This window comes from Typopeltis vanoorti, chromosome 21 (assembly GCF_054136105.1).
Source record: "Typopeltis vanoorti isolate ZY-2024b chromosome 21, IOZ_Tvanoo_1.0, whole genome shotgun sequence".
NCBI lineage: Eukaryota > Metazoa > Arthropoda > Arachnida > Uropygi > Thelyphonidae > Typopeltis > Typopeltis vanoorti.
Window position 1 is genome coordinate 12,443,096 of NC_143569.1, and position 19,120 is coordinate 12,462,215.

The 19,120-nt window shown below is 36.3% G+C and overlaps 1 protein-coding gene across 4 annotated transcripts in view; it reads left to right on the forward strand.

The window, feature by feature from the left end:
• The window catches only part of LOC150094624 (ATP-dependent RNA helicase DDX54), a 350,258-nt gene that overhangs the window by 282,284 nt on the left and 48,854 nt on the right, over positions 1-19,120 (forward strand). The window lies entirely within an intron of this gene.

Here is a 19,120-nt window from a genome sequence, read left to right on the forward strand (position 1 = left end):
CGAATCCTGCCATGGGCAAGGATGTTTGTGATTGTCTGTGAAAATGCTAGTGGTGGTGGACAGTAGATGCCGTTGGCCTAGATAATGTGGTTGATGGATGAGGTTGAGTGGTGGAGACAGAGTTGTAGAGTAGGTGCCCTCCCTCAATGAGTCTTTGGACTCCCTGAAGGTGTTAAATAATAATAATAATAATATGGTTAATTGGAGTTTGAGTAAGAATATAGCACTGGATTCAAAGCTGTTTTGAATCCAGCTTGGCTACTGCTAAAGTCCTTTGGGTCATCTGATAAGGACTGAATTGTGACAGATCAATCTCATGAATACAAGTAGGGCTGTATTATGGGTGATTTCAACCATGAGGGGATATATATTGAAGGGTGAAGAAAGTGTACCTTGAGGGGAGGAGAACTTCGCAAACAGTTCGACTAATTTTAAAAAATTGCCGTTATTCCTTTCATATAATTTATCAGATGATCCACGAAAAGCTAAATTTTGGCTACCAAGGAATTTTATAATTACAATCAAGCATTCTAAAACACTCGCCCAATGTTTCTTTTCCATTTCATACATGCTTTGAGTCTGGCAATCAATAGTAGTGCAAGAATATTTGACAGTAATAGCATCTGAGAATGTCTGTAAATGAGGAGCTTATTATGACTCCATTTAGTGAATCATGCAGTTTTGAATTGAAAAGTGACAATGCATGTTGGAAGCTTTCACTAAAGATGATCTCCTCCGTCAGTGAATCCCTAAACTTCTTGGAGTATAAGAATAATATACTGGTAAATTAGTGAGAATAACTGCTTTGAACCAATTCCGATATGTTAGCTGTGAAAGCAACAGCTTTTTATGATGGTTATATACCATATTAGCTTAGAGGTATGCAGTTTTTGTTGAAATCTGAGTACTGGATCTAGAAGTATGTCTGAGTTGAGATAAGTGGAATGTGAAGTTGTTAGCTATGTTTATAGAGAAATTCATTTGCTTCCCTCAAATATAATTGTGAATTTTCTTAATGCCACACCACCAGCACAAGAGACTAAATGCCTGCAATATTGTCTCAAAATGCTTCCATTTGGAGCATTTTATAACATGCAATAGAAGGTGAAACTACTCCACCTGATTTAAATAAGTTCTCATTATAAAAAAAGAGAAACAACTAAATGTGAGAATTACACACTACTGAGTTTCCTAGAAAATTTATTTATTAAAATTGGTGATAATCAGTCTGAGTTTATACCAAACATGGGTTTCCAAACCATAGATTTGTTATATGAGATGAGAATATGGTAATTATCTCAATGCTTTCAAGTTTTGTTGATCTCACTAAAGCTTTATTATAGGATGCATTGTTTATACTTAAGTTACAGAACTTAGAATTGTAGAATATCCAAGTAGATGATTTGATAGTAAATGAGATGTGAGGCATAGTTATACATTATTTCTGCTTATTCAATATTTAAATGGATCATATCAATATAAAAAAGTTATATCAACATACCTGTGTCCACAAAAGGGAATCCTCATTGAATTCCTGATATGTACCCTCCAGGGATGAAAAATTAACATTATTACTAACTTCCTATCAATAGTTTTCTTGTGGTTAATCTTTTATTTGTATGGATGTGTTCTTTTGCCTTTTTATGTTTTATAGAATAAAAAGCCTGAGTGTTTTTTTGTGGGTGGGAGGAGAGAAATCATGCAGACTCCATCCCAGACCAGCTTAGGTTCTGTTGAAAAGCCTTTACAAGTTTCTTCACCTGCTAGACTGGATTTGAATCCAGGATTTTCAACTGTCATTCAAATACCACATTTTTCCTTGTGATTGAAAGGAAATCATTGTTGTGCTGTGTGATGTTATTTTTCTTATAAATATCTGCCAGTGTATACAAATGTAGATTATGAAGATGTATGAATAAGTTACCTAAGAAGCATAAACAATTTATTTTTTTCTCTCGTGAAGTTCATTTTTGGATTCGTACTGTTAAAATGCATTAAAAAAATTATCTGACGTATCTTGGCTGAGGCCAAATAGCAAACACTATCAATATTGCTTACTATATTGTGGAGGTTAAGTTTTAACGTGCTGAGGTACTTTAGTTTCTAAGAGTTCAGTATGAAAATTGGCTAAGGTTATCATTTTTTAGCTTATGGCTTCAATCCCCATAAAATAAATAAAGCTTTCCCTTTAGATCATAGCAATGTTATTTCATCTTTCATCTGATACCTATTTTAATTCTGAAAAGACAACCATACTGCTACAAAAATATAATCGTCACAGCATTTTAAACTACAAACTGTCACCCCTCATTCTTTTTCCTATTATCCCTTATCCTTTGCCACAAACAGTTGTGGATAAACTCATAAGGTGTAATCCTTGTGTAAAATTAGTGTTTTTTTTTTTTTTTTTTTTTTCAATTGATCTTATGTGCACGGGTATCTAAGGCATGGTCTGCCAGACCCGACTTGCCATAACAACAGTGTAGGATGTATTTTTTATGTTCACTGAGGTGGATGTACACGGTTCTTCCTATCTGTCCATAGTAAACTCGATCACAGGAACAGGGCATTTCATAGACTTCTGGATGTGATAAAGATTTTGACCTTTGGTGAACAGATGAGAGTTTGACATGAGGTTTAAATACAGTGTATAGATGATGTTTATTAAGCACTCTAGATAACTCTAGACAGTTTTGCTGTAGTCTTCTGTGGTAGACGGTGGGGTGGGGTGGATTTCTGGGAAGCATTTAGTATTTTTTCTATCCTGTAGGGATTATAGCCATTGGCTAAGAAGGTCTGATGTGAGTGAGTTCAGCAGTGAGAGCATTGTCATTGGAACAAATCGCTCTAGCTCTGTGGGTTAGTGTTTTTACGATGCCATACTGTTGAGATCGGTGATGGTGCGATTGTTTGTGAAAATATCTCCTTATATGTGTGGGTGGTCTGCGCTGTTAGCCAAGTGGTTACGTGCTCTGCAACTATATGCCTAGGAGAGGCATGTCCTGCATTCGATTCCTGCTGCTGCTGACATGAGGAGCTGAAGGATCTTTCTCAGCCATAACCAAGTTAGCCAGTCTTGGGCGTGGACTTCAGGGTTTTTCCATCTGCAAGCAGGCAAACCAGCCTCGTGAACACACACCTAAAGACATAGGATACCTCCAGGAATAAGGAGTAACCAACCTATTCCGTAGGATTTTGGTTCTGAATGCCTACACGCGAGCGTGAATTAGGATGTGTGGGTTTTCTATAGACCGAAAAGGATAGGGAACCATCTGGTAGACGTGTCATTAATATATCCAGGAAAAGCAGACAGTCATCAGCTTCCAGTTTCATTGTAAAGTGGATTTTTGGGTGTTGGCTATTTAAATGCACTGAGAATGTGCCTGGACCATGTGGCCAAATAGCAAATACATCATCAACTTAATGTAGTCAAAGCACTCGTTTGAGAGTAGCTGTATTGATAGCTAGCTTTTCCAAGTGTTCTCTATAGAAATTAGCTAGGGGGGGGGGCCCATTTGCTGTCCCATCTAATTGTTTGTATATTTTCCCTTTCCATGTAAAATTACCTACATGTACTGTGAATTTAAATAGTTCAAATATATCTGGGGGGAAGTGTGACTTTAGTAAATCAAGGGTTTCAATTAATGGTACATTTGTGAATAGTGAAGTGATATCAAAACTCACCATTATGTCTGAACTTTTTAAGGTGTGGTTTGCTAAAATGCATCATAGATGGACAGAATTTTTAACAAAGAAGGGAGAATTGATTCTGAGAATGGTTAGTAGTTTAGCTGAATGTTTAGCAAGTTTGTATGTGGGACTGTTTATGCTATCCACAATAGGGCATAGGAGTGTATGTACCTTGTTTGTGAATTTTGGGTGCTCCATATATTCTGGTTGTTTTAACATGGAGGGGCTTGAGTTTGTTAACTGTTTCTTTAGGCCAGGAAGTGACTTTTTTCAATAATTTACCAATTTTATTCATTTGTGAGTTGGTGGGATCCCAGTCTATAATTTGGTATCTTATAGAAGTATACTAATCTTATAGAAGTGTGTCCATTTCATATTCTGTTGAATTCATCACTACAGTTGCATTCCCTTTGTCTGCTTTATTGAAAAACGTCATATTCCATACATTCAAGACACATATGAAAAGATATCTTGAGTGTTTAATAAACATCAACTATGCAATGTATTTAAATCTTATGTCAAATTGGCAGCTCTCTTCCATTCACCCAAGGACTCTTCTTTATCACATCGAGGAGTCTATGAAATACTCTGTTCATGTGATCAAGTTTACTGTGGACCTTAGTGAAGATAAAAAATACATTCTGCACTGTGTTATGGCAAGTCTGGTCTAGCCTTAGATACTCCTCCACACATGAGCAATTGGGGAAAAAAAAAGTGCTAGACAGAAGTCGTTTTATATAAGTCAGAGAGATTGTTCTTGAATTCAACAGAAGCCTTGAAACATACTCCAAACCTCAACAAATATGGCTGTATAAATATACCAAAAATTTGGGAGACAGTCATCTTAAGACCTAATTAATACCTGCTTTCTCTCTGGTTTTTTTTTTTTTTTTTTTTTTTCCTGAATAAATGTGCCTAATTAGGACTTTAGCCTTTGTGTTGTCTGTTGGAATTGTTTAAACTAGTCCCATTATCATACCAAATTGTTGTTGTTTCTCTTAGTGTGACAAACTGTTTTTGTGCTCAGTCCTCCTAATTTTAAGAAGCCTTCTAAGCAGACATTTGATCATAAGGATTTGTCCTTTAATGCCTTGCAAACAAAGTGAGATTTAGCTAGATGTTATGGATATCTAGTTGAGACATGATTTAGCTAATACTCAGTCTGAATTCTTGACAAGTTCAATTTTCCCGGAAACAGAACCATTGATTTATATAAATGTGTTAATAACAGGAATTCTGTAAAAAGCTTTATTTGACAGAGGAGCACGTTTCACTAATTACATGGGACCTATTTCTTTTGATTAAGGATTCCTTAAGGCATGATATTGAATTTAAAGTCAGGGAATGAATAGTGTAAGTCTCATTACAAGGCTTCTCTCTCACAAAACCTATTACTGTTATTTATTTTATTACAGTTTGATTCAGATCTTCAGGAGGTATGTTCATTAAAACTTGCTACCTCTAGTGAAGTTGACAAAATCGAATCTCCTTGTGAAACCTTGCTAAAAAGAGGTAGATTTTAGATAATTTAAGTGGAAATTTGTAAAAGGATACAGGCACTAAGTTTATGAACATTCTGTGAATATAGATACAAATAACCCAGTTTAGGTTGCTTAAGGGTCAAAGCTGTATAACTGAGAGGAGACCTAACTTCCACATAGCCTTTAAGGTAATGTGAGAACCGACCAGGGCTTCTGACCTAATGTCCAGTCTGCACCTTCTCGTGGTGCACCCTGTTGGGTATCTACCAGGATACTGAACGAACGAGGATGGGCTGGCAATTTGGGATTTAGCCAACCAAATTGTATTCTTATTGGCTTAAACCAATATACAAAATGATGGTACAACGTGACAAAATTTCATGCTGGCTGGGGCGTCGCCCGGTTAAACAAGGCCCCCCGTTGTTTTTGCCAGGGAACTAGGATGAACAGCGAAACGTCAGCTACTGGAACAAATCTGAAAGCACACCCCCAACTCTACATCACCAGAGTTAAAGATCAGTACTATCAACATAAGAAGCCTGAATGGCAAAGAAATGGAGCTAGCTGAGGAATTAGATAAGTACCAGATCGACATAATAGGGGTGACTGAAACAAAAAAGACAAAAACCGGTGAGATCTTTCTGAGCAATAAATACAAAATGTTATATTCAGGCAATGACAATCAAGGAAAAGAATTGGTAGCCATAGTATTCAACACTAAATACAAGGCTAATCTTCTTGAATGGCAGGTACTCTCAAGTACAGTGATGTGGGCAAATATCAGAATGGGCAACTGGACAATGAGACTTATTTGTGCCTATGGTCCCACAGAAGGCTCTACAAAGGTAGAAGTGGAGGAATTTTTTGAGGCTCTAGAGACAGCTACTTTATTCACCCTTTCATGCGCCCTCTATTCGATGTGTGTTTTACTGCATGAACTCACAGTTCTTACCCCTTGGGTGATCCCACACTCTCCCAAATCTGTTAGGTTACCGTATTCCAGGTAGTCGTTCTGACGTCACTTTCCATAGGTACAGCCTCTGGCGCTACGCTCGACTCATAAAGATTACATATGATTATTTTGGATTACTACTTATTATCTGTTTGGAAATTTTGTAATGTAACAGATAGCTTAATGGGATTTACAAATAATATGACAATTCCTTTACACAATTCTCACTATTTTAACACAAAATTCTCTGCTTCTGAATTCAGTTATACAGGAATAAACTTCAGTATATAACACATATAGAATACATATTATCACATGACACAAGGAAATTTTCATAATTATGTGCTGATGTGCAGGTATCTCCTTAATTAGTAATATTTAGTGTGTTAAATCCTGAATAAAGAATTTGCTTGTAAAGTTCTCCATTCAGGATCTAACAACACCCCTTGAGGGTACATGTCAGGAATTTGATGATGATGATAACCCAGTTTTTATCGAGTAATACTAAACACCATTAATATATAAAATATACAGAAAAACTCAAACTTTTGCAGCAGTATTTAATAGTAGTTTTAATTGAACCTACACAGTCATTGTGTAATAGTCCTTTCCTTCTATTGGAAAAACCAAATGGCGATATGTAGTTTGTGCTTGATTTGAAGACAATTAATAAGATCATAAGACGTATTAATATTTCTTTGAATAGCATAGAAAAATTGCTGGCTACTTTAAATGGTGCTAAGTTGTTTTCTAAACTTGTTGTCCATTCTGGTTACCACGAGATATCTCTTTAAAAAAAAGAACACTGATATTATTTTGCATTTTCTTCACAGTTGCAAAAATTTCACTTAACTCTTATGTTATCGGGTGCATGTAATTTTGAACGGAGTTTTCAGACTTTAACAAACAGCATTCTGTCAGATATGTTGATAAATGGTATTCTGGCCTTTCAGGATAACTTATTAATATATTCTACAGATTACATTGTTATAACGTAGTGGATTGCTCCTTTTGTAATAATTATGACTGCATCATTTTGTTATGCTATGTTCTGTATTCTATTTTCTTCTACTACCCTGCTTTATCTTTGTGTTCTATTTACTTAATTATGATGAATGGTCGACTGCCGTTATTTACCTGCCTCTACTATACTTATTTCTCATGCTCTATAGTCTAACAAATTTATTTGTTTTACGACTGCGCCAGTTAGACTATATTTAGTGTGATATAATAAGATATTAAATCAAAGAAAACTCCCTCTATCTCCCCATAAGACCGGCTAACTCACCTTTAATCAAATGAGACCAGATAAAGAATACATATTATCACATGACACAAGGAAATTTTCATAATTATGTGCTGATGTGCAGGTATCTCCTTCTTGGACAGGAATCGAACCCAGTCTTTCAAACCAAAGGATTGTGCCCTTTCAGCAGTTATGATTTATGATTGACTGCCATAAAGAATACATTCATCTCATATAAGAAACATGACAGGTCTTCGACCAAGATGATTCTATTATCCCTGTGTTGACTCTGTTCTGAGCTAGATCAGACTTTTAAGCTTTTGAGGGTTCCTGAAGTCTCTTCTCAGTAGAACATCCTGATTGTCCTAATTATTAATTATGAGACAAGACAGTCACAGAGAACCTAATAAATATCTAATTGAGTTACTATTCTTGGTTTAGAGCAGTATGGAGGAAGTTTGTTCACAAGAGAGAAAATAGGCACCAGCTTATATAATTTTGAGGAGCCTTGCAATTGTTTCTGAGATTCCCATAGTGTAGGGTTGTGAAATTCTTCAAACATGTTTACTTTTTGAATGGTGTCAAGTTCTAGTTTGAAGGCTTTAGAGTTGGCACAGATGTCATGCTTCGTGGAGTAGTGTTCTGATGATGCCAGTTTTTTTTGAGAATGTGCTGATTCATTCCTGTTGTACATATTAGCCTGTCAAGGTAGGTTTATGATATACTGCAGGGCTCCACGTGTGAGTAGAAGAAGCAGACATTCAGGAAAGCTATTTTCTGTGAGGAATTTAATATGTAGATGTAGGCTGTAGATTTTGCTTTGAAACAAAGATGATCAACTAAGTTGTTCATTTAGTCTTGATCAGGAATTTTATCCTGTTCAAGACTAAATGGTGATCACTTCCAGTTTCACATCCTTTGTACACTGGTGTCCTGCACCAAGGAGAAAACATCATTATCAACAATAACATAGTTAATGAAGCTTTTCTTATTCCTTGCCTCTTCTCTCCATGTGAATTTGTGCACATTTTTATGTTGGAACATTGTGTTAGTATTAGCTTTGCTCTTTTCTCCAAATTTTCCCAAAATATTTTCACATGTCTGACAATCATTTCCTACTCTGCTATTTAGATCCCCAACAAATACCAACTTTTCCTTTTTCATTGTGTCAGTTGCTTTCTCTAAAGCCTCAAAAAATTCCTCCACTTCTACCTTAGTAGAACCTTCTGTGGGAAGTCTCATTGTCCAGTTGCCCATTCTGATATTTGCCCACATCACTCTACTTGACACTGACTGCCATCAAGAAGATTAGCCTCATATTTAGTGTTGAATACTATGGCTACCCCTTCTTTTCCTTGATCGTCATTGCCTGAATATATCATTTTGTATTTATTGCTCAGAAAGATCTCACCAGTTTTCGCCTTTTTTTTGTTTCAGTCACCCCTGTAATGTCGATTTGGTACTTATCCAATTCCTCAGCTAGCTCCGTTTTTTTTTTTTGCCATTCAGGCTTCTTATGTTGGTCGTACTGATCTTGAACTCTGGTGATGTTGAGTTGATGTGAGATTTAGGATTTGTTCCAGTAGCTGACTTTTCGCTGTTTGCCCTAGTTCCCTGGCAAATACAATGGGGGCCTTGTTTAACCGGGCAACACCCCAGCTGGTATGAAATTCTGTCATGTTGTACCATCGTTTGAAATTTTGGTTTAAGCGAATAAGAATACAATTTGGTTGGCTAAATCCCAAATTGCCAGCCCATCCTCATCCGTTCAATATCCAGGTAGATACCTAACAGGGTGCATCAGGAGAAAGTGAGGATTGGACCTTAGGTCAGAAGCCCTAGTAGTCAGTTCTCTGCATTCATTTAAAGACTATGTGGAGGTCTCCTATCAGTTATATAGCTTTGACCCTTAAGCACCTGCTATAGGCTATATATATATATATATATATATATATATATATATATATATATATATATATATATATATATATATATGAACTTAGAATTAAGAATTAGCCAATATTTAGATAAAATAAAACAAAATGAAGAAATAGAAATAGAATGGCTTAATATAAAAACAATACTAAATGCAGCAGCAAATGAAAGCTTAGATAAGACTAAAAAATTCAATAAATGGAAAAAATTGAAGATACGGGATGATACAATCAAAAAATAATCAAAATGAAAAAAGAAGCATATCATAAATGGTTAAGCAGTAAAAGATTAGAAGATGAAATAGAATATAAAAGAATGAGAGCCATAGCTAAATGAGAAATCAGGAAAAGACTTAGAGAATCATGGAACAAATTTGTTTCTAATTAGAACATGATTTATATAAAAGAAGACCCAATGTATATAAGATTTTGAAACACTTAAATATAGATACTAAAGAAAACAAAAAATTAAACACTGAATTGAAATTAGAAGAATTTCTATACAGAATTGTGGACAGATAAATCATTTAAAAAAAGATAACTGTCAAACATTTAATGAAAATGAAATTACTAAAGAAGAAATAGAAATCATCCTGAAAGAAACAAGAAATGGAAAATCACCTGGAGAAGATAAGTTAGGTTCAGAATTATAAATATTCAGGAACAAGATTCAGAGAAAGACTCCTTTTATTTTTAAATAAAATCTGTTAAACTAGTAACCCCCCCCCCCCCCGATAGAATGGGAAAAAAAGCAATTATAATCCCTATCTTTAAAAAAATAGTAGAAATGACTTATACATCTTGCTTTAATATACTTATATGTCTAAAACTATAGGCGTATAAGTATACTAAATTACTGTTACAGAATATATAGCAGAATTTGAAATAACAAACTAATAAAATATTCTGAAAACTTTATTTTAGAAGTACAGAATGGATTTAGAAAAGGATGATCATCTATAGACCCAGCCCTCTGCCTAAAATTAATAATAGAGAAAAGAAGAGAATATAATTTAGAAACACATATTACACTTATTGACTTTGACAAAGTTAAAAGAAGCATTTTATTTAACATATTGAAAGAAAGACAAATAATATTCTAAACGCTATCATAAGTATATATGAAAATAATCAAAAACAAATAAGGTTAAATCATGATCTACCATATACAAGAGAGGTAAACGAAGGAGTCTGACAAGGATGTCCCCATTCAGCAACTCTTTTTAATATTTATCTAAATGAAATAATAATGGAATTAAACTTTCTTCTACAGTAAACTTAAACGCTCTCCTTTTTTGCCGATAACTAAATAATAACAAAATTTGAAGATAACTTACAGAAAGGTATTTTAAATTTAAATGAGATAGCCAAAGATTATGGAATGATAATGTCAACAGAAAAACCAAAAACAATGCCCTTTAAAGGACAAGATCCATTAAAAACTAAATCACTGATAGATAATAAGATTTTAAAACAGGTGAATTCATTTAACTACCTAGGTTGTACGATTACATATGAAAATGAAAAAGATATAAACCTAAAAATTGCAAAATATTTAAAAATAGCAAGTGTAATTAACTCTATATTTAAACTAAACCTATTACAAAAACAAACCAGACTAAAAGTTTACAATGCATTAGTCCTACCAGTCCTATTGTATGGAAGTGAAATCTGGAGAATGAAACAAAAATACAAACAATTAATAACAGCTGAAATGAAGTTTATGAGGAAAAACTGCAAACTATACTCTATTTGATCACAAAAGAAACGAGGAAATTATGAAAGAACTAAACCAGGAATCAGTAATAGTAAAAATTAAAAAATATAAACACAGATGGATAGAACACATTGAAAGAATGAAAACAGAAAGATTGCCAAACCAAGCCTTACATTACAAACAATTAAGAAAAGAAAACCAGGACGTCCTCTTAAACGATTCAACGATGACTTCTAAGGCCGGAACAGGCCACTCTTGGCCTAAATCCTTCACAGGCATGATGATGATATATATATATCAGGGACGAAAGTGCTTATCCACTGAATAGCAATATCACCAATATTATATTTTTGCATTTATTCCCATTAAAGACTCCCCTAATTGTTCCAGACTTTGCATGATTCCTAAAAGTAAACAGAATATTCTAATGCTTCACGAAGAGGGCACTTTTTGACGCATGAACATTGCATCACATTCACATTAATAGCCCAGATGTGCGTTCAGAATACATACACCTTTGAGCCCTTTGAAAAGATGTACAGGTGGTGCAGTTGGTCAAATTCTTAGCATTCAGAGTTTTAAACCACTCAGAAGGCAAGGCATGGTGAGCTCCGAGACAATAGCATCTACAGGCTGTTATTGGTTATTGTGTTAACCAATCCAATTGAACATTGTCAATTGTCATGAGTTGCTGTTTTTGTTTTCTGACTTTCATCTGTTTTATGTGCGTGAAGTGCGAACTAATGTGGTAGACAAGTTTTTAATATATAAATTTCGATAAATTTATAACTTTTTGCTCATATTTACAATGGGAAACAGTATTGTAGTAGAAGGAGGTAAGCCTCGTCCTCGTCTTCCAAATTTTAGACCTTTGAGTAATTCAAATATACCAACCAAATATAACATTATCCTTCATTATTGTTTTCTAATATACAATATCTTAAAACAAACACATTGTCCCCCACTCTGCACAGATTTGGTTGCAATTAATTGATAAATTAAAGTATTTTAAAGTTTTTGTACAATTAATTGCATTAGACTGATTAAGATGACCACTGATGTGCTATACACTCTTAAAACTGCCATATATCAATAAAAATACAATCATATACTCAAACTGACATGAATTTTGCAGTGTGGGTTGCATAAGCCACGACCAGCACACCCAACCAAAATGGGCACTCTATGACGCTGATATATATATATATTATACTATAAAAAAGCATTAAAGCGTGTAATGGCAATGGTTTGAGTACTTTCCTCTTAGTACCTTGATATATTCACGATTTCTTGCTTCTTGCCTAGTTTGCCATAAACTAAAAATCAATTTCGACATTACTTATTTGGCTTGAACCTCATTTGTTCTTTATCAAATTTCTCTTTTTTCTTTTTATGAAATTTCTCTCATTTTTCTTGAGTAGGCTTGCATAAATATGGAATACATATTCAGGAAATTCTTCTAATTTTCATTCAGTTTTATTTCTCTTTTGCAGATTGGGGGCTCTTCATACTTCAGCCTTCTGCGTTATACAGCATGGCTGCTGTAAAATATATACCTCTATGTTTAAGTATTATTGCTGTTACCTTTTTTACATTTTACTTTTTTTTTTTCTTGCTTTTTCTGCCTTATTATCAAAATGTACTCTTGCTGAATTCCTTTTGGATGTATCTATACATATGTCAGTTACTGCTTATCTGATTTAATTTTGGTTTTCATCTGAATAATTCCCATCATCTCTAGAATATCTGCAAATTTTAATCTCAACTTTATCTCTGATTCTTATTGTGGTACTCATTACCTAGTTTTTATTTTTTTTTTAATTTAATTTAACTTTTTTAACACCACTTCCATGATATTTAATCTTATATATTCTTCCCACAGTCAGTATCGACTTTTGCTTAGTTACTATCTAATTCTACACAAATTAGCATTCTTACATTTTTCTCTGTATTTTTTGACACTTTCCGTTTTAACTTTAATTGGTAAAATGGAAATTGACCACAATTGACTTTAGTCTACCACAAAGTTCAGAAACTTACTTTCTTCTCTATCTAAATCTTCAGATTTTGTCAATAAGTCTGTACAGTTTGGTTCCTGTTTTCTAACTCTTTCATATTTCCTCCAATAATATGTGTATTTTTGAAACTACTGTTAGCATTAAATGGCAGCTTTAATTTAAAACTTTGTAAAACTTTTGCAAATCTTTTCAGTACAGTACTAATTTGTATTGTAGTCAGAACTGAGTAGTGATCACTCGTGTTTCACATCATAAGTATATTCTGTGTACAAGGTAGGTTCCAAATGTTTACTGCTTGACATACAAAATTCATGCCAATTTTAAAACACCATGCATAACAGATAGCACCAACTGTGGAGAGGTTAGTATACAGCTTCAACTGTCTACTGTGTCATTCAGTTAAAGGCACTCGTTTGACTAGCACGTTGCACACTATGGCTGTTTGTTAAATTGGATGGTGTTTACGGGGAAGCTTCTTCTTCATATTCCACCATGAAGGAATTGGCTAAGCAGTTGCACCTAGGACGAAAGAGAGCATCCAAGATGATCCTCTTAGTGGTCTATCCTGTAGTAGTGATGACTGAGGAAGATGTTTCTCTTGTTCAAGAGGAACTGCTCAATGACAGATGGCTTAAAGCTCAAAGAAATCTCAGCAACATTGGGGCTTTATATAGCAACCATCTTTCGCATCATTCACGAGAAGCTGCACATGACAAGGTCAGTGCAAGGTGGATGCCCTGACTTCTCTCTCCAATTCAGAAAGAGCATCGTGTGAGCTGTTTCCATAAGTTTTTAGAGCTTTGCCAAGGGAATCAGAGAGAAGTGCTGTCAATTGGTATGAAACCACATTTATTATGATCCTCTTTCCAAAAGGTAATCCATGGAGTGGCACAAACCAGGAGAAACACTACTCAGTCCTCCAAGAAGATCATGGCAATAATCTTTTGGGATTACTGAACAATTCTCTTGATTGACTTCAAGGAAAGGAATACTACCATGAATGCAGAATATTATTCTTCACTCCTGCACAAACTGTGTGATGCTATAAAGGAGGAGAGACGAGAAATGCCAAGTCATGATGTTTTCCTGCTTCACAACAATGCTCCAGTCCATACGGCTATTGTTGTGAAGACTGCAGTAAAGGACTGCGATTTCCAGGGGAAAAGTGAAACACCCATCCTACAGCCCAGACCCAGCACCCAGTGATTACTACCTCTTCTCAAAACTGAAGAAAGACCTTCAAGGAAGAAAATTTGCAAATGACAATGAGTGATTTTTGTTGACATAGATGACGTGATGATATATATGCCTCAACATCACCCCTCATCCCCCTCCATAGGTATTTGTCTGTCACCTTCTTCCAGGTTCTATGTGTGCCTTGATGGCCAGCTAGGTCCATGTCATGAAAGGTGTACAATACCCATTGGATCGTGACACTCGGAACAAGAATCTTTTCCCTCCACTTTCTGGTGACACCTTGTTTAGACAACAGAGGGCCATCCTTGTCGATGAATATGGAGTCACAGAACCTTTGACTGTGCAATAGATCCTGTCCTTCTGAGAGCCTTCTGTGCAACCCCCCCCCCTCGAAGTGGATCTGTCCTTTGGATATCAATGATTTGCTGCTTTCCCCAAACTTGTAGCTTGGGGGGGGGGGGGGTAGAGAACCCCCTTTTATCTTTTCTTTTATTACCACTAAAGGGTTCATCTCCTCCGTATCTATACAGCTGTTCCCATGAGGGTTGGGGTCTAGCGACCTGGATAAATAGTCAGCTACTGCGTTTTCTTTGCCAGGAATATAACTGACCTCCATGTTGTATTCTTGCATCTCTAGGAACCAATGCATGATCCTCCGATTTTTATCTTTCATTGAGTAGACGAAGGATAATGCATTGTCCCAGCAATAAGTATCTGAACTTCCTAAGGCTGCACACGATTGCCAGGGCCTCTCTCTCTATAACGGAGTAGTTCTGTTCAGAGGACGACAATCTCCTACTCAAAGGCAATCGGCCTAAACTTTCTCCCTCAGTTTGTTCTAAAACAGCAGCAGTGGTGTTGCTTGAAGCATCAGCAGCAAGAAAGAATGTCTGTCCCATCTTGGGATGAGCGAGAACTGGCGCTGAAACTAGAGTGTTATTCAAAGCTCGGTGAGCTCTCTGCTGCCCCTCCTCCCATGTGAATTTTACCCCCTTTTTTTTGTAAGCTTCACTATGGGGTCCATTAACTCAGAGCACTGGGGAATAAATTTCCTATAGAAATTCACCGTTTCCAGATATCTCCTGACTTGTCTAACTGTGGAGGGAGGTTTTGCCTCCAAGACAACACTCACATTCTCCTTGGAAGGTTTTATCCCTGTGACACTCACTATGTGTCCAAGGTACTCGACTTCCTTTAAAAAGAATTTACATTTGGAACACTTGAGTGACAGGTGGGCTTTGCTCAGTCTATGCAGAACTCTCAGTAGAATCTCCTTGTGTTTGGCTAGTGTGGATGAGTAGATCAGCAGGTCGTCCTGGAAGCACAGGACTCTCTTGCCCAATACATCAGCTAGCAGGGTGTTCATGAAGCTCTGAAAACTCATGGCTGAGTTCCTTGCTCCTTGGGGAAGACGGCACAGTTGGTATTTTTGCCATTTAGTGGTGAAGGCAAAATACTGTCTGTCCCGCTTCCTAAGGGGAATTTGGTAGTAGCCAGAGTTTAAATCGAGCTTAGAGAACACCTTTGCTCCTTCCCAGCCGACCAGAAACTCCTCTATTGTACACATAGGTAAATCAGTAGGTATGGTGATCTTATTAATCTCCCTAAGGTCTAGCACAAACCTTAGATCACCATTAGATTTTTCGACAAGGATAAACGGGCTGTTCCAACGAGAGTTCTATTTCTCAATAATTCCTGCCCTTTCATATTCTGCTAAGAGATTATCCAATTTGTCCTGGATAATCTCTTAGCAGAATATGAATCTTGTACTGCCTTGTATATATTGGAGTTTCCGAAGTGACCTGTATGGAATGCTCCACCACATTTGTGCAGCAGAGGGAAGTGATTCCTTCTGTGAACACCCTGGGGAAACTTTTGTAGCTGGTGTGTGGAAGAATTCTCTAATTTCTTCCTTGACCAGTTTACAGTGATGCAGTTCCATGGCATCGTGTGTGAGCCTTTCCTTCCATTCATCATGATTATTACTTAGACTGCCTACTTCAACCTTCATGGTTTCACTCACATTGTTTCCCTCCTTGGGGCTGTGACCGGTTCGGAAGGTTCTCGCACAAAGAGAGAGGGATTGGTTTCCGAAGTCGCATGCAAAATTGTTCTTTTTCAAAAAATTCAGGCCCAGAACAACCTGATTGCTTAGGTCTGCCATCTCAGATAGAACTAGTAGTTCGTGAGTGAGATCTATGGGAAAACAAGGTATAGATATTCACACCTTCATTCTGGAGCATAATTCTATCCTGGCTATGCCTATTAGAGTGCGAAGGTTTTCAAGCTCTATGAGATTCTCGGGACTAAGGGGATCAAATTTTTTAAAGATTGAGTGATTGACCGAAACTTGCGCACCTGTGTCTAACAGAATTTCACATGGTGTTCCCTCTATGAGTCCTCCGACCATGGTCAGGTTTCCTTCATTCTGTGCCTGTGGTGGGGTGATGCTCTGCATCCTAAGTGGTTCACATTTATTATCTAACTTTGTGAACGGATCCTCTTCTCCCTTGGAATTTCCTTCCTCTGATTCTCTTGTTATTGTTTTCCTCATCTCATGGGCCTGATCTAACTCTTCCAACGCCCTCTCCCTTTCTTTAGCCGCTTCATAACACTCATCTGGGCCCTTTACCTTTCTTACGTAGGTACTCTCCTGCAGTCTGAGTACGAGCCCCGATCGGAATTGTTGGAGTGCCAACCATTCCACATTGGCTTCCTCCTCGGGTGATGTCTTTAATTCACAAGTGGTTGACAATATCCTGTTAAGGAAGTTAGTTACTCCCCCCCCCACCCCTTTCTCCTGCAAGCACTTGTATAAATTTTTTAGCGTTTGATTAGTCCCTCCCCTCTTTGAATATTTAAGGGAGAGTATTTCTCTGAATTCCTCATAGTCTAGGGTCCTTCGAAGAATGGGGTGTGATTGGAAGAATTTCTTTACTTTCCCTATCAGGGTGTCGCGAAGCAATGCTAGAAGTTGGAATTTGCTCCATCTACCCACCCTCCTAAGCTCTTCAGCATATTTGAAAAATATCCCTATATCATCAGAATCTTCTCCAGTGTACTGAGGAAGAATCTGATGAGGTCCCACCATTTTAAGGAATTCTAAATTACTTGGTTCTGTACTGGTTGGTAGCGACATAGTTATCCTTTTGCTTACATCATTTTTCAAAATTTTAAACTTTTCTTTCCAAAATTAAAATCCTTTCTCTTCTTTTTATGTGACTGACACCACTTCACTGCGTTTGATTAATTTATTCCCTTTTTATTGGATCAAACACATCCTGTCGACTGCTGTGCCATTTGTTATATTTCTTTTTGTCGTTGTCGTGCCTTTGTTATATTTCTTTTATCTTTATTATTTTGTATTTTTCTTTGCGTGATTCACTATCTAATATATACTTTGGCTTCTATCTGCTATCCTTAACTTCATGTATCCCTAAGTCGTCTATCTTACTTGAATATGTGATCTTATCACTTATCTCAAATTTCTCAATTTTGGGCCCCCAGAAATACCTGTTACCTGATCACTATACGCTATCCTTATTCACTCAGGCAGATTTATTTACTACGCCAGCCTGGGCCTTAATGGTAGAGTTAAACTCAGCCTAAGGATAGTTATAGGGTATCAGGTGCTACTAATATCATTTACTATAATTCAGAAGCCTTAGGTTTTCTAGTTTATTTGCAGTTGTGCCCCTTTTCTCTCTAAATTGGGATATCCCTGCACACACATATGATCACAGGTTCGACATTTTTATGAAAGGTCAGTCAGCATGGTCAGAAATACAGGCATGAAAGGTATCAAACAATTTTAATGAATTCATTATTTAATATAATACAGGAACAAAACAATTATTAATACTAAGTTAAACTCTTATCTTCCTCTCACTCTCTCGTTCTTAAAATAAACATTGATTTCTATATCTTTGCAATTCAATTTTCTCAACTTGTTTAGCATTTTAGTTTATAACTCATTAGGCCAGCTAGGCATTTAGCACATTAATATTTTCCCTCAAGTGGATCACAACAAAATATCTAACAAACTAATAGTTCTTAAAGTTCAGTCCAAGAGTTATTCATATAAATTTCAATTCTTCATACTTCCTTTTATCACATATTTGAAGCATACTCTTTTCCGTACTGTTAGTCAATTTCTCTAAAAAGGGGCTAGAACATATGAAAGTACTTATCTACACTGTTTCAGTTTCTCTCCGTCCTTCTTTGTGAAGATTCTGGCTATCTTGATTCTACCACTACGTGGGATTCGCGTGCTCTTCCTTAATCGGGCGCTGTTTCTATGCTATGGATTTATGTCAACACTTCTTCTCATTGACGGCCTACGTTCGATCTTGCTGTGATAGTGCTATGCTGGACTTCTCGAAGGTCAGCTCTTAAAAATAAGAACTGAATCATGGGTTTTATTCGCTCCCCAAGAGCTCCACCTTTCCAAGTTTGATTTCTCCTATCGTCCTGCCGATTGCTTCCCGACTAGGTGACCTCACCAATCCTCATACGGGGCTTTCTAATTCTGGGAATGTATGCATTATGATATTTTCTCAGATGTAACATTCGCAGGTGTTTGTAGCATTAGGGCGACCTTTGCACCATCCTGCCGAATAATTTACATTCTTTTACGTGTAGAATATTACTGAAAATTTCTCTTATAACTGCCCCTTTTTGCTGACTTACAATTACATTTGATATACAGATACATTAACTTCAATTCAAACAGTTCAAAATTTTATTTACAAGATGTTACTTCCTATAGAACATAGTCATACTGTGCTAAATGATAAGTATGCTTATTTAATTTATGTTTACTGTTAGACTCTGGAATGGTGACGTCATGTAGAATGAGGTCGCTTGTTTCAGATCTAACAGAATA